Here is a 14,956-nt window from a genome sequence, read left to right as displayed (position 1 = left end):
AAGGACGGGGGGGACGGGGAGGGGAGGTGGGTTGAACACTGGAACAGATTAAACATACAACATGCAGAAGCAGACAAGCACAGAAGCCTACTGTTGAATAAGCGCAAACACCCTAGTTACTGAGAGAAAGGCTCACTATTTGACAAAAACTGCTGGGAAACTGTACAGCAGTTTGGCAGAAATGAAGTTCAGACCAACATATCACACTATCACCAGGATGACCTCCAAATGGATAAATGTCTTAATCATAAATAAATTGGAAGAGCAAGAAAGAAATTATCCTTTAAATCTATGGATAAGGGAAGAACTCACAAATAAATGATAGAGAGGATCACATAAAAGAAAATGAACAATTTTGATTATTTTTAAATATTTTTTAAGTTTTAAAATTTTGCAAAATAAATCTAATAAAGTTAAAAACATAAGGGAAATGGGTAATTGGGGAAAATCTTTCCAGTGTTTCTCTGATAAAAATCTCATATCTGAGATATATGAAGAACTTGTTCAAGTTTAGAAGACTAAGAATCATCCTCAATAGAATGAACAGCTGTTTTTCAAAGGCAGAAATTCAGGCTATCAACAATCATTTAAAATTGTTCTAAATCACTAATAATCAGAAATAAGCAAATTAAGGTAACTGAGGTTCTGAGTCACATCCATCAGATTAGCAAAGATGACAAAAAAAGAAAAATGTTGGAAGGTGTGTGGGATAAGAGGTATATTAATTCAATATCAGTGAAGCTCTAAACTGGTCTAATCATTCTGGAAAGTACTTTGGAACTATGCAAAAAAAAAGTTATTATACTGTGCATACACTTTAGTTCAGGTACACTACATCTAAGCCTACACAGAGGGGGAAAAAGAGGGAAAGGATGTACAAAAATACTTGTAGCAGTTCTTCTCATGCTTCTCAAAAATTTGAAAGTAAGGCTACATCCTCATCTTGGGGATGGGCTAAACAAATTATGGTATATGAAAATAATAGAATATTGTTGTGCCATAAGAAATTATGAAATGAACAGTTTCGTAGGAAACTAGGAACTTTGTGGACTAATGCAGAGTAAAGTGAACAGAGCTAGAACAATTTATGCAATGCAAACAGAGAAAAACAGCTGTGACTTTAGAACTCTAACACGTTGGTAAGACATAGGCCCAGAAGAATGAATAAATGAATAATAATAACTAGCATTTATGTGATGCTTTAAGACCTGCAAAGTGCTTTAAAAATATTATCTCATTGTATCCTCACAACAATCTTGGAAGGTACGTGCTATTAGGATCCCTATTTTAAGATGAAGAAACTGAGGCAGGCATCCATTAAATGAATTGCCCTAGTGAGTAAGTTTCTGAGGCTGAATTTGAACTGAGGTCTTCCTGATACCATTTCTCTTGCTCTATCCACTATGCCACCTAGTTGGTTATTAAAAGATGAAATACACCAACCATCTCCTATTGGAGTGTCAATTATTTTAAAATATAATAAGAACATATTTTCAGATTTGGCCAATGTGAGATTTTGTTTTGTGGGCCTCTGCAGCTTTATATTGTGGACTTTCTTTTTCTTTTCTTTTCTTCTTCTTCTTTTTTTTTTTAATATTCTCAGTGAGGAATGGAGGGAGGTATAATGGGCAGGACAGAATAATAAAAGAAAATGACTATACAAGACAACATTCTCCAAGAGAAGGATAGGGATATACATAAGGAAATTTTGGGTGACAAAATCAAAATTTATCAATAAAATTTATTTTATGAAAAAGAATTCAGAGCATGAAGGGACATAGGATTTAGTTCAACCCCTTCACTTTAGAGATGAAGAAAGTGAATTTTTCTGCCCTCCTCCCCCAAATCCCATAATTTCCTCTCCAGCAACCATTTTCTTGTTATTCGTGAGAATCAGAGAGCCTGACATAGTGGTACACACTTGTACCATCTTGCTAAGGAGGCTGAAGCTGGTGTATCCCTTGACTTCAGGAGTTCTGAACTTCAGTAGGACTAAAGTCAGTCAATAGTTGGTTCACACTAAATCTGGCACCAATATTGTGAGTTCCCAAGAGCAGAGGGCCACCAGACTGCCCAAGGAGGGGTGACCCATCCCAGGTCAAATAAACAGAATAGGTTAAAACTTCTGGGGGCAGCTAGGTGGTGCAGTGGATAGAGCACTGGTCTTAGAGTCAGGAGGACCTGAATTCAAATCCGGCCTCAGACACATAACATATAACACTCTGTGTGACTCTGGGCCAGTCACTTAACCCCAATTGCCTCACAAAATTTTTAAAAAAAAAAGATATAATTTCTTCCCCTCTCTGTCTCCTCTGCTCTGCTGGCAGCTCTTCAGCTTTACCCCTCACCCCCTGAGAATGTGCTCCTGGGTCAAGTTCATCTCTACCCCTTGTGATAAGCAGCTCTCAGCTGCTGAGTAGACTGTTATCTACAGTGATGCTAACACAGCCAGAGGTTCGGACAGATGAGAACCTCAGCATGTTGGCAGCATCAGGTCCCTTGACCTCACTTGGCCCCAAATATGGATTCCAAACTAACACCATCTCAAGGGACATTGACACAGCAGCCAAGTTCATCAGGGTTGGGGCTGTCACTGTTGGGATGGCTGGCTCTGAAGCTGGGATTGAGACTGTGCTTGGAAGTCTCGTCATTGGTTATGCCAGGAAACCCTCTCTGAAGCAGCAGCTCTTTTCCTATACCATCCTAGGCTTTGCCCTTTCTGAAGCCATGGGGGTTCTTTTGCCTGATGGTGGCCTTCCTCATCCTCTTCGACATGTGATGGAGTCATTTCTATTCCCCCAATGTTTCTGAACGTTCCTCCTCCTCATCCTGGTCCTTCTATGTCTCTTCCAACCTGTGTATATCTCCCCCTCCATATTACCAGGCAGCCCTGGGGAAAGTCATGGGTCAGGGTTTGACAGAGGGAAGACAAATAAATACTGTATTAATTTTAAAAAAATGCACTAATCAATACTTAGGATCAAACCATGAATAGCGACTGAACTGTCAGCCTAGGTAAGATAGAGAGATCCAGTCTAAAAAAAAAATAGAACATCAGGTACAAGAAAAAATGTCCTTCCATTGGTTCTTAATAATAACAGTACGTATTAACATTTACACAGTGGTGCAATGAATGAGCACTGAGCCTGGAGTCAGAGTTGTTGTTTGTTGTTGTTGTTGTTGTTCAGTCATTTCAGTCATGCCCAACCTGAGCTCAAATGTGGCTGCAATTACTTCCTAGCTTTTCCTGGTCCCAGTAGAATCTCTTAGCTGATGAAATCTGTTCATTCAAATCACCATTGCCTGGAAAATAAGGAACTACTCGTTACTCTTTGAGGAGGGCCTCATCTTTTGTTGTTGCTGTTGTCATTGTGTGTGTGTATGTATGTTTGCTTTTACAAGACTCCAATGTAAAACAGGCCTTCTTTTCCCCTTTCTTTTTCTGTAATGACCACAGTCAATGAAATAGAGCTGAATCCTCAGCAATGGGTACTGAACCAAGGGGATTAGAGCAAAAGTCTCTCTGTGAAGGAATTCTAAGGCATTGAAGACATTGCTTCTTTCCAGTAGATTATATAGGCATCATCATGAAAGCTTGCCAACACTCATTTGACATTCAGTGTAAGACTCATAGGGCCTAATCTTGCGTTGGCCTCAATGAAATGCATGAAGTTCTGTATCTCGCTTTTCCTCTAAAGCTAAGCAAAAACTTCACAAGCACAGAATGTTTCTTCACAAATAGACACAATTCCATAAAAAGTAAAAATATCTGCTGTTATTCAGGGCACTTATTTGACTTCCTAGATCCTCACTATTACCTTCATTGTATAAATCCAATTGAGGTTCCATCACATTTGGTTCGCCCATAAGGGGTTCTTCACTTTCTCACAGAAAATCCTTTCTGCCAATTGAGGGAAAAAGAAAGGTCTTAACTGGACCCCAAATGCTAGAAACTCAGCAGTCTATGCCTATTGCAATGTATTAAATCAATTAAATTTAAAAGAAAAAAGTCTTGAGGAAATACAATCTTTTTCATGAAATGATTTACCTTCTAAGAAAACGTTTCTCCTTGTAGCCACTAGAGGGAACCATTGATTCACCAGCACAAATTGAAAAGGAACTAAAACAACATAGAATGTGCTTCATACCATTCTTCCAACACTCAAACAAAAAGTTCTTGTTCCTCATTCTAATGCAAATGAAATATTGAATTCCATCTTTTATTTTATTCTCTTGAATATGTTTATTCTTTGAAAGAATATGTTCTTCATTCAAACTGATTTGCTCTGATACTCTTGTGTAAAGAACTTTGAATTCCCTTATTTGGTTCTCTTTGCTTACTCTGTAATGACCATAGTCAATGAAATAGAGCTGAACCCTCAGCAATGGATACTGAATCATGAGGATTAGAGCAAAAGTCTCTCTGTGAAGGAATATTCCAAGGCACTGAAGACATTGCTTCTTTCTGGTAGACTACATAGGTATCATCATGAAAGCTTGCCAACCCTTGTTTAAAAAGCCACCTTTTGACATCCCAGTATAAGACTCCTAGGGTCCAATGTTGCCTTGGCCTCAATGGAAATGAATGGGATTTCAGTATGCTGCTTTCTTCTAAAGCTCAGCAAAAGCTTTACAAGCACAAGATGTTTCTTCACTAATGGACACAATTCCGTAGAAAGCTAGAATATCTGTTGTTATTCAGGGCGCCTATTTTACTTTCTGGATCCTATTCTCATTGTATCTGTCCAATTGAGGTTCCATCAGATTTGGTCTGCCCAAAAAGGGTTCTTCACTTCCAATAAATTTTCTACCAAAGAAAATTTTTTCTGCCCATTGATGGAAAGAAAAAAGAATTAACTGGATTGAAAAGGATAGAAACTCCACAGTATAGGCCTATTGCAATGTATTCAATCAATGAAATAAAATAAGTCTTAAGGAAATAACAATCTTTTTCAATCAGTAATTTACTAAGAAAATGTTTCTCCTCTTAGTCACTAGAGAGAGCCATTGATCCACCAGCACAAAGCAAAAAGGGACTAAGCAGCAAATGTGCTTCATACCATTCTTCCTCCTAACGCTAGTCTTAAACACAAACTTCTAGTTCCTCATTCCATTGCAAATGAAACATTGAATTCAATGACTTTTACTTTATTCTGTCTTGAATATGCTTATCCTTTGAAAGAATGTGTTCTTTATACAAATCAATCTATTTACTCTAGCTCTGTTTAGTAAAGAACGTTGAACACCCTCTTTGGATCTCTTTCCTTCACAGTCAATGGAATAGAGTTGAATCCTCCGCAATGAGTATTGAACAATAGGGATTAGAGCAAAAGTCCCTTTGTGAAAGAATACTCCAAGGCACTGAAGACATTGCTTCATTCCAGTATATTATATAAGGATATTTGTGAAAGCTTTCCAATGCCGTTTTAAAAGGCTGGTTGTGATATCCAGTGTAAGACTCATGGAGTCCAAGGTTGCATTGGCCTCAACATAAATGTATGAAGTTCAGTATCTCGCTTTCTTCTAAAGCTAAGCAAAAGCTTTACAAGCGCAGAATGTTTCCTTACAAATGGACACAATTCCACAGAAAGCTAGAGCATCTACTGTCAGTCAGGGCACTTATCTACTTCCTAGTTCCTCGCTATTCTCTTCATTGTATCAAGTCAGTTAAGGTTCCGTCCAATTTGATTTGCCCAACAAGGGCTCTTCTCTTTTAGTAAATGTTCTACCAAAGAAAATCTTGTCTGCCAATTGATGTAAGGAGAAAATTCTGAACTGAACCACAAATACTTGAAACTCCAAAGTCTAGACCTATTGCAATGTATTCAATTCAATGAAAGAAAACAAGTCTTAAGGAAATACCATCTTTCCCACTCAGTGATTTATCACCTAAGAAAAAGTTTTCCCTTGTAGCCAGTAGAGATAGTCATTAATTGACAAGCACAAATTGAAAAGGAACTCAAAATATAGCACTATGCTTCGTACCATTCTTCCTACTAACACTAGTCTTAAACATCAAGTTCTTGTTTCTCATTACAAAGCTAATGAAACATTGAATTCAATGACTTTTACTTTATTCTGTCTTGAATATGCTTATCCTTTGAAAGAAGTATTCTTCATTCAAATTTATCAAATTGAATTGCTTTGGTTCAATTTATTAAAGAACCCTGAACCTCCTCTGGATCTCTTTGCTTTCTCTCTAATGGAATAGAGCTGAATCCTAAGTGATCCATATTGAACCGTGGGGATTAGAGCAAAAATCCCTTGGTGAAGGAATATTCCAAGGCATTGAAGACATAGCTTCATTCCAGTAGATTTGGGCTATCTTTCAACTTCCAATGTTGCCTTGGCCTCAATGGAAATGAGTGGTAATTCAGTATCTTGCTTTGCTCTAAAGCTAGGCAAAAACTTTACAAAAACAGAATGTTTCCTTACAAACGGACACAATTCCACAACAAGTTAGAACATCTGATGACATTCAGGGCATTTATTTGACTTCCTAAATTCTCACTATTCTCTTCATTATAACAATCCTGTTAAGGTTCCATGAAATTTCATTGGTGTAAAAAGGGTTCTTCTCTTTCAGTTAATGTTCTACCAAAGAAAATTCCTTTGGCCAATTGAGGGAAAGAGAAAAAGTCTTAAAAAAAAGAGAGAAAAGTCTTAACTGGACCTAAAAAGGAAGAATCTCCACAGTCTAGGCCTATTGCAATGTATTGAATCCAATGAAACAAAACAAGTCTTAAGGAAATATAGTCTTTCCCATTCAATGGCTTACCTTCTAAGAAAAGATTTCACTTGTTGCAACAATATATAGTCATTGATTCCCCAGCACAAATTGAAAAGGCCCTCAAATAACATAGGATGTGCCTCATAACATTCTTCCTCCTAATACTAATCCTAAAGATCAAATTCTTGTTCCTCATACCAATGGAAATGAAACATTAAATTCAATTACTTTTACTTTATTCTTTTTTTAACTATGTTTATCCTTTAAAAGAATGTGTTCTTCATTCAAACTGATTTGTTTACTCTGGCTCTACTGGTAAAGAATTATGAAAGCCCTTGTTTAGATCACTTTGCTTTCTCTGTAATGACCTCAGTCAATGGAATAGAGCTGAATGCTAAGTAATCAGTACTGAAACGTGTGGATTAGCACAAAAGTCCCTTTGTGAAGGAATGTTCCAAGACATTGAAGACCTTGATTCTTTCTAGTAGATTACATAAGGATCTTCTTGACAGCTTTCCAACACTATTTTGAAAGGCTGCCTTGTGAGATTGTAAGATTCATAGGGTCCAATGTTGCCTTGGTCTCAATATAAATTAATTGGAACTCATTTTCTTGCTTTCCTCTAAAGCCAAGCAAAAGCTTTACAAGTGGTGAATATTTCCTTACAAATGGACATAATTCCACAGAAAGTTAGAACACCTACTGTCAGTCAGGGTACTTATTTGACTTCCTAGATCCTCACTATTGTCATCAAATGATCAAGTCAACTAAGGTTGTATTAGATTTGGTTGATCCAACAAGAGTTCTTCTTTTTAGTAAATGTTCTACCAAAGAAAACTCTTTCCATCATTTGATGAAAAGAGAAAAATTTTAACTGGACCCCAAATACCTGAAACTCCACAATTGAGGCCCATTACAATGTATTCAATCCAATGAAACAAAACAGGTCTTGAGGAAATAGAATCTTTCCCATTCAATGGTTTGCTTTCTAAAAGGTTTCCCCTTGTAGTCAATAGAGATAGCGATTGGTTCACCAGCACAAACTGAAAATGGAGGCAAACACATAGGATGTGCTTCACAACATTCTTTCTCCTAAAACTAGTCTTACACATCAAGTCATTGTTCGCCATTCCAATGCAAATGAAACATTGAATTCTGTGTTTTTACTTTATTCTATATTGAATATACTTATTCTTTGAAAGAATGTGTTCTTCATTCCTACAGATCTATTTGGTTTGATTCTCTTGCGTAAAGAACTTTGAATGCCCTTGTTTGGATCTTATTCTTTCTCTGTAATGACCACAGTCCATGGAATAGAGCTGAATCCTCAACAATGAGTACTGAACCATGGGGATTAGGGCAAAAGTCCCTTTGTGAAGGAATATTCCAAAGCACTGAAGATATTGCTTCACTTCAGTAGATTATATAGGAATCTTCTTGAAAGCTTTCCAACACTGTTTTGAATGACTGCCTTTTGAAATCCAGTGTAAGACTCATAGGGCCCAATGTTGCCTTGGTCTCAATGTAAATGCATGAAGTTCAGTATCTTGCTTTCTTCTGAAGTTAGGCAACAGCTTTACAAGCAGAGAATGTTTCCTTACAAATGGAGAACATGTCACACATACATGTGCTGTCATTTAGGGTACTTATTTGACTTCCCAGACCTAGACCCTCATTAATCTCTTCATTTGATCAAATCTATTAAGGTTCCATTAGATTTGGTTGTCCCAAAAAGGGTTCTTATCTTTCAGTAAATGTTCTACCAAAGAAAATCCTTTTTGTCAATTGAGGGAGAGAGAATAGTCTTAACTGGACCTCAAATGCTAGAAACTTCATAGTCTAGACCTATTGCAATGTATTGACTCCAATGAAAAGCCTAAACTATGAAAATTTTTAGCATTTGGGTTCTCTTAAGACTTTTCTCTTTCCTTTATTGGCAGAAAAGATTTTCTTGGGTGGAACATTTACTGAATCAGAAGAATCCTTTTATAGGCAAACAAAATCTAATGGACCTTGAATAACCTTGATACAATGAAGATAATAGTGGGAATCTAGAAAATCAAGTAAGTGCCCTGAATGAAAGCAGATATTCTGCCTTTCTGCGGAATTTTGTATATTTATAAGGAAACATTTTCTCCCAGTAAAGCTTTCTGCTAGCTTTAGAGGAAGGCAAGATACTGAACTCCCATTCATGTACATTAAAGTCAAGAAAACATTGTGCCATAGGAGTCTTACCCTAGATATCTAAATGAAGCTTTAAAACCATTAGAAACATTTCAAGAAGATCCTTACATAACCTACTGGAACCAAGCAATGTTTTCAGAGCTTTGGAATATTCCTTCAGAAAGTGATATTCCTATAATCCCCATGCTTCAGTACCAAATGCTTGGGCTTCAGCTCTATTCTGTACACAAACTTTCAAGGTTCTATAGCCAATAGAAACAAATAGCAAATCAACAAGTTTTAGTGAAAAATGCATTCTGTAAAAGGATAAGTATATTTAAAATGGAATAAGTAATAAACATTGAATTCAATGTTTCATTTGTATTGGAATGAGGAACAACCAGTGGAATTTTAAGACTGGTGTTAGGAGGAAGAATGCCATGGGGCACTTTCTATTTTGTTGGAGTATTGTTTTAATTTGTGTTGATTTATCATTTCTTATAAGATATACCACTGAATGGAAAAGATTTTATTTCATTGAGACCTGTTTTATTTTGTTGGTTTCAATACATTACAATAGGCCTAGATTGTGCCAGTTTTGAGCATTTTGAGTACAGTTAAGATATTTCTCTTCTCCTTAATTGGCAGTAAGGATTTCTTTGGTAGAATATTTGGTGAAAGAGAAGAACCCTTTCTTAGGCAAATAAAATCTAATGGAAGCTTTATAAGATTGATACAATGAAGATAATAAAAAAAGATTTAGAAAATGAAATAACTGCCCAGAATGACAGCAGATGTTCTGTCTTTCTGTGGAATAGTGTCCATTTATAAGGAAACATTCTCTCCCTATAAAGCCATCATTTAACTTTAGAAGAAGGCAGCTCCCATTCATTTACATTGAGGCCAAGGCAACATTGAGTTACATGAGTCTTAACACAGCATGTGCAAACACAGCCTTTCAGATGAATATAGAAAAGCTTTCAAGATGATCCCTATATAATTTAGTATAACCAAACAATATCTTCAGTGCCTTGGAATATTCCTACACAAAGGGACTTTTGCTCTAATCTCCATGGTTTGGTACAGTTTGCTTGGAATTCAGTTCTATTCCATGGACTTGATGGGGTTATGTGCCCATCATTCAGTTTCAGAAGCTGAGACCTTTGCCCCTTTTTGCTAAAAGGAATTTGGCTCCCATTTGTAGAAAAACCTTAAACTTTTAGATTCCTTATAGACGCCCTTTATCTCCCTTCCAAAGCCTTAACCTCCAGCCTTTTGATCTTATTCAGATGCGCCTTCCTCCTTAGCCCTAAAAGAATCTGGCTCCCCTTTGTCTCAACTTGTAGATTCCTTATAGACTCCCCTTATCTCCCTTTTAAAGCTTTAGCCTTACCTTCTAATCTTATTCAAATGCACCTTTTCCCCTAGCCCTAAAAAGAAGTTTGTCTATCCCTCCAGAAAACCCTCAAACTTGTAGGTTCCTTATCTACTCTCTTTATCTCCCTTTGAAAGCAAACCTCTACCTTTCAGTTCCCTTCATTATCTATTCTCATTGTTTATTCAAATCTCTCAGACCTTCCAAACAGAATTCTCACCTAAACCCTTTTCCCAACCAACCCCCCTTCCTCTGGCCACCCAAGGTTACTTTAGTGTATTTAAGATCCACCTTAGCCCCCATTTAGATGCTGAGATTTTCTCATGCCCAAAAGGCTGAGACTCTCATGCCTGCTCCTCCCTACAGGCATTACTAATCTTCGGGTTCCTTGGGAGTCTGGCCTATATGTTTTATCTCTAATAAACTTTTTCTCTGGCTGGAAGAAGATTTGAGTTGAATTCTTTCAGGCAGTGCCTTGCGCCACAATCTTGGGGTGCTTCTGTGCATCTAGGAGCACCGCAAACCTCTACACATCTTCAGACTGTGGTCATTGCAGACAAAGTAAAGACTTCTTCACAGGGGGTTCAAGGTTCTTTACCCAATAGAAAAATAGCAAATGAATCAATTTTAATGAAGAACACATTCTTTAAAAGGATAAGCATATTCAAAATGGAATAAAGTAATTGACATTGAATTCAATTTTTCAGTTGCATTGGAATGAGGAACAAAAACTTGACATTTAAGACTTATGTCAGGAGGAAGAAAGTTATGGGGCACTTACTATTTTGTTGGAGTATCTTTTCAATTTGTTCTGATGAATCAATGAATATTTATTGCCAATATAAGAGGAAGCCATTTCTTATAAGATACACCATTGAATGGCAAAGACTGTATTTCCATCTAGACTTCTTTTGTTTTGTTGGATTCAATACATTACAATGGGCCTAGATTAATACAGTTTTAAGCATTTTGGGTCCAGTTAAGACTTTTCTCTTTCCCTTAATTGGCAGTAAATATATCCTTTGGTACAACATTCACTGAAAGAGAACCTTTTCATGGGCAAATAAAATCTAATGGAACTTTAATAGGTCTGGTACAATGAAGATAATACTGAGGATCTAGAAAGTCAAGTAAGTGGCCTGAATGACAGCAGATGTGGTTTTTTTTCCTGTGGATTAGTGTCCATTTTTAAGGAAATATTCTCTCTCTGTAACGCCATAATCTAGCTTTAGAAGAAGGCAAGATATTGAACTCCCAAGGGAACAAAGGGCCATATCAGGTGTTTTTTTGGGGGGGGGGAGGGTGTTGGTATTTTTTTAATTCTGAACTTATGAAATAAAACAAGCATTTCCATAACAAAGTGAAATTTTTTTTAAAAAAGATGATTGCACCTGAAACTGCAGATCTATTGCATATATCTTGCTATTCTTTTTAAATATACAACAAAGTTATCATGTAACTTTCTTTTTTCCCTTCTCCTCTCCAACTTAGAGCTACCATTAAACACAAATATGTGTGTATACATACATACATACGTACATATATATATATTATATATATACATACACATATATGTCAGTTCTTGCTCTGGATGCAAACAGCATCTTCCTTCATAGGACCTTTGCAGTTAATTTGGGTATTTATAATAGAATTGATGTGGTCTATAGGTTAGGGGTCCTGGCACCCCAAAAATCAAGATACCTGGGTCCTGCCCAAAAGAATTCGACCCAAGCCTTCCTGTAGCCAAAAGCAAAGTTTATTGAAGATTCGCTATATTAGCTAGACTCTTAAGGAATCTGAGCATCTCTGGGCTATTGGCTAGATTGTAAAATCTGAGCATCTTAATGGAGACAAGATGGACCTTATATACAGAAAGACTGTGGGAGAGTGGCCAAGTAGTCCATGAGGAAATAGAATTCTCAAGGGTGGGAAATGGAGCCTAGGTGGGACCAAGGGTGGGAAGTGGCCTGGGGCCATAGGGAGGCAAGACAATAGAGGGGAGATTGAGTGTAGCCACAATGAAAGACCAGTTGATGGGACCATAGCCCCCAGAGATTTGGCCATGTGGGAAAGTTCAGAGTCCATAAGGTAATAGAATTAACAAGGGTGGGAAATGTTCTGGGGCCAGAGTTTTTCCTTTCTGGGGCTCAGATTCCAACTCCATCAGAATGACTTAGTCACTCAAAGTTTTTCTTAAAACAATATTGCCATTACTGTATGCTATGTTTTCCTGGTTCTGCTCATTTTGTTTTTCATTATTTTGTGCATGTCTTTCCATGTTTTTTTTTTCTAACATTATTGAGCTCATCATTTCTTTTTGTTTTTAGCTCACCAAATAATTTTTAATTAAGATTTAATTTATTCACCTATTGTTTTGGGGAACAAATTATTAAGGAAACCAATGTACATAAGCACTCATACCCTGTGTGTATGGCTTAGTGACACCTGATCTGCTTTTGATACTTTTTTGGGGGGGGTGCCAGGGGGGAAGCTTCGTGACTGTATTTCAACACTCCAAGAAAAATTTCCTGAGGTCAGACTTTTTGTAAACTGTTAGGAGAAAATGAGCAGCTAATAGCGACTACAAGGAAGCATGAAGAATAAGAGTAATGATCCTTAAGAAATTATGGCCAAATCTGGTCATGGCTTTGTACACCAGATGTGAAGTTAGCAACTGATCTGAGCAGAGCAAAATGGAGCACTGGACATGATGGCAGATTTTACTGGAGAAAGAAGGGTAGCACATGGCTGATGTTTGGGTAGTATCAGGTAGCCCTTTCATATGCCAGATTATAGTGGAATTTCTAGACAACAAAACAAGTATACCTCTATCTTATCCTACTTGGTTACTTCTTCCTCCAGTTTAATAGTTTTGATTAGTTTGGTCCCAGCTCCTGTTGAAGTAGTCATGCATATATTTGTTTTACAGTGGTTTCTTTCCTTAGAGTGTGGGAGCTTAGAAGAAGAAAGGGAGAACTGTTAATGAGTCTTAAGCCTTACGGTAGTCCAAGTGGGCAAGAGAGATTTCCATGAGAGATTGCTGCTTCTCTTTTTTTGCAGGCCTTTTAGGAGAGATCCAGATGTCATCAACAGCTTTTAATGCTACTGGGATATTTGGGGAATGAATGAAAGGAAAAAGGATGATTTCTCTAAAACCTTATGATTACTGGTTAGGCAATGGAGAATATGGCTTGTGGTACAAGTTACTGGCTAAGCTAGTTCCCTTTCCTATAACCTCTTGCAGGGAGTGGGAGGTGGGGGTTGAATATTTGTAGCAGACAAACCAGACATCAGCTGGGTAAGGCTTCTGCAGCTACCAATGGGTTCTAATCTACTGATTAAGAATCCCTGATTTAGACTCTCAGAGGATTTCATAATCACTGATTCAAGGCAGGTGGTATGACTGCAAAGTGGTTCCAAATGCAGGCCAAGGACCATGATGTGACTTAGTTTCCCTTTATAGCTCCAAAACTTAATAATGTAAGATTTTTGGCTTCAAATTATTCCATTTATTCCTTAATTCAGATTTGGTGCTGCTGGAAGCAAAAATATAATTGATAGAGTCATAGGAGAGGTCCCACATCTGTGTCTGGGTCAAACAGAATGTCTCAGCAGCTACCTGGTACTCCTGAGAAAGGTGTGTTGCAAAAACACCCTTATTCTCAGTACAAATTACAGAAGGGTGGGCTATGCCATACCAGAATCCAAAGTGATGCTGATCATACAAAAGTACTGTCTGACTTTTGATGTTTGAAGTTAAACAGAGTTCTAATGGTATACGGTGCTGTTTAACAAACTCCACCAGATTCAGTGACCCTCCTACACACGAACTAAGAAATGTCCCATGGCCAATTCGGTCAGGCGGCAGCCCCAGGAGGACTTGGGTTTCTTTTTCTTGGTTTGGAATCTCTGAAAGATACAATGCCAGTTTCAGACCTGCTTTTTTTGCTTCCAAAAGAGGTTCCAAAAAGTCTTTCCCATGTCCTGCAGAGGGGTCTCCACTCAAGTCAAGGCCAAGGACAGTATCCTCAAAGGAAAGGATGAATTTTTTGGCAAGTTTAATAGTCTCTTTCGCTACTGAAGGTCCACCTCTTCTGTCTATTGCTATTAAATATCTCACCTCAATATCCAAATTTTCTTGTTTAGACTGTTTTATGCCTTCTAGAACAGCTTCCACATATGACTTTTTGGTCATACCTGCTGCATTTTCTTCTCTAGGTGTACTCCTCAGTTCTAGATACTTGACACCATCAACAGCAAATTCTTTAATAACATCTTTTGTGACTATTAATCTATCTTCAGGGCTAGTGTTAATCTGATGAATGAACTGAAACACCTGGAAACATTCTTGTAAAGTTCTTTTCTTTCCTTTATCAATCATAGTCATCTGATCATGAATTTTAAGGTCTGGCTTTTTGGCTATTAGCTTCTTCATAGTAGCAGAACTAATAGATCCATTCAAGTGCTCATAAAGTTCCACTTTGGGTAATTCCAAGTAAAAATTATTCTTCTGTGGCTGCTGCTGCTCTTTCATTGCCATCATGATTCTTATGGAAAAAAGGTCTTCCTTCAAGCAAAAGAAATATGTCCGCAGATTCCAAACACTGCTACTCTTGTTGTGAACCGCAAAGTATAATTCTATTCAGCATGTTCTATAGTCTGGAACCTCTCTTGAGTAGGCTTGCTTC

The 14,956-nt window shown here is 37.4% G+C and overlaps 2 pseudogenes; one reads left to right on the top strand and one right to left on the bottom strand.

Annotated features, from left to right (window-relative positions):
* The first annotated feature begins 2,298 nt into the window (after positions 1 to 2,298).
* LOC114051979 lies at positions 2,299 to 2,779 on the top strand (annotated as a pseudogene).
* An 11,097-nt stretch (positions 2,780 to 13,876) lies between these two features.
* On the bottom strand, positions 13,877 to 14,811 carry LOC114052494 (annotated as a pseudogene).
* Between the last annotated feature and the right edge of the window lie 145 nt (positions 14,812 to 14,956).

This window comes from Vombatus ursinus, unplaced genomic scaffold (assembly GCF_900497805.2).
Source record: "Vombatus ursinus unplaced genomic scaffold, bare-nosed wombat genome assembly UNPS02014807.1, whole genome shotgun sequence".
Lineage (NCBI taxonomy): Eukaryota > Metazoa > Chordata > Mammalia > Diprotodontia > Vombatidae > Vombatus > Vombatus ursinus.
The sequence above is the reverse complement of the archived record's forward strand: the minus strand, read 5'-3'. Positions and strand labels throughout refer to the sequence as shown.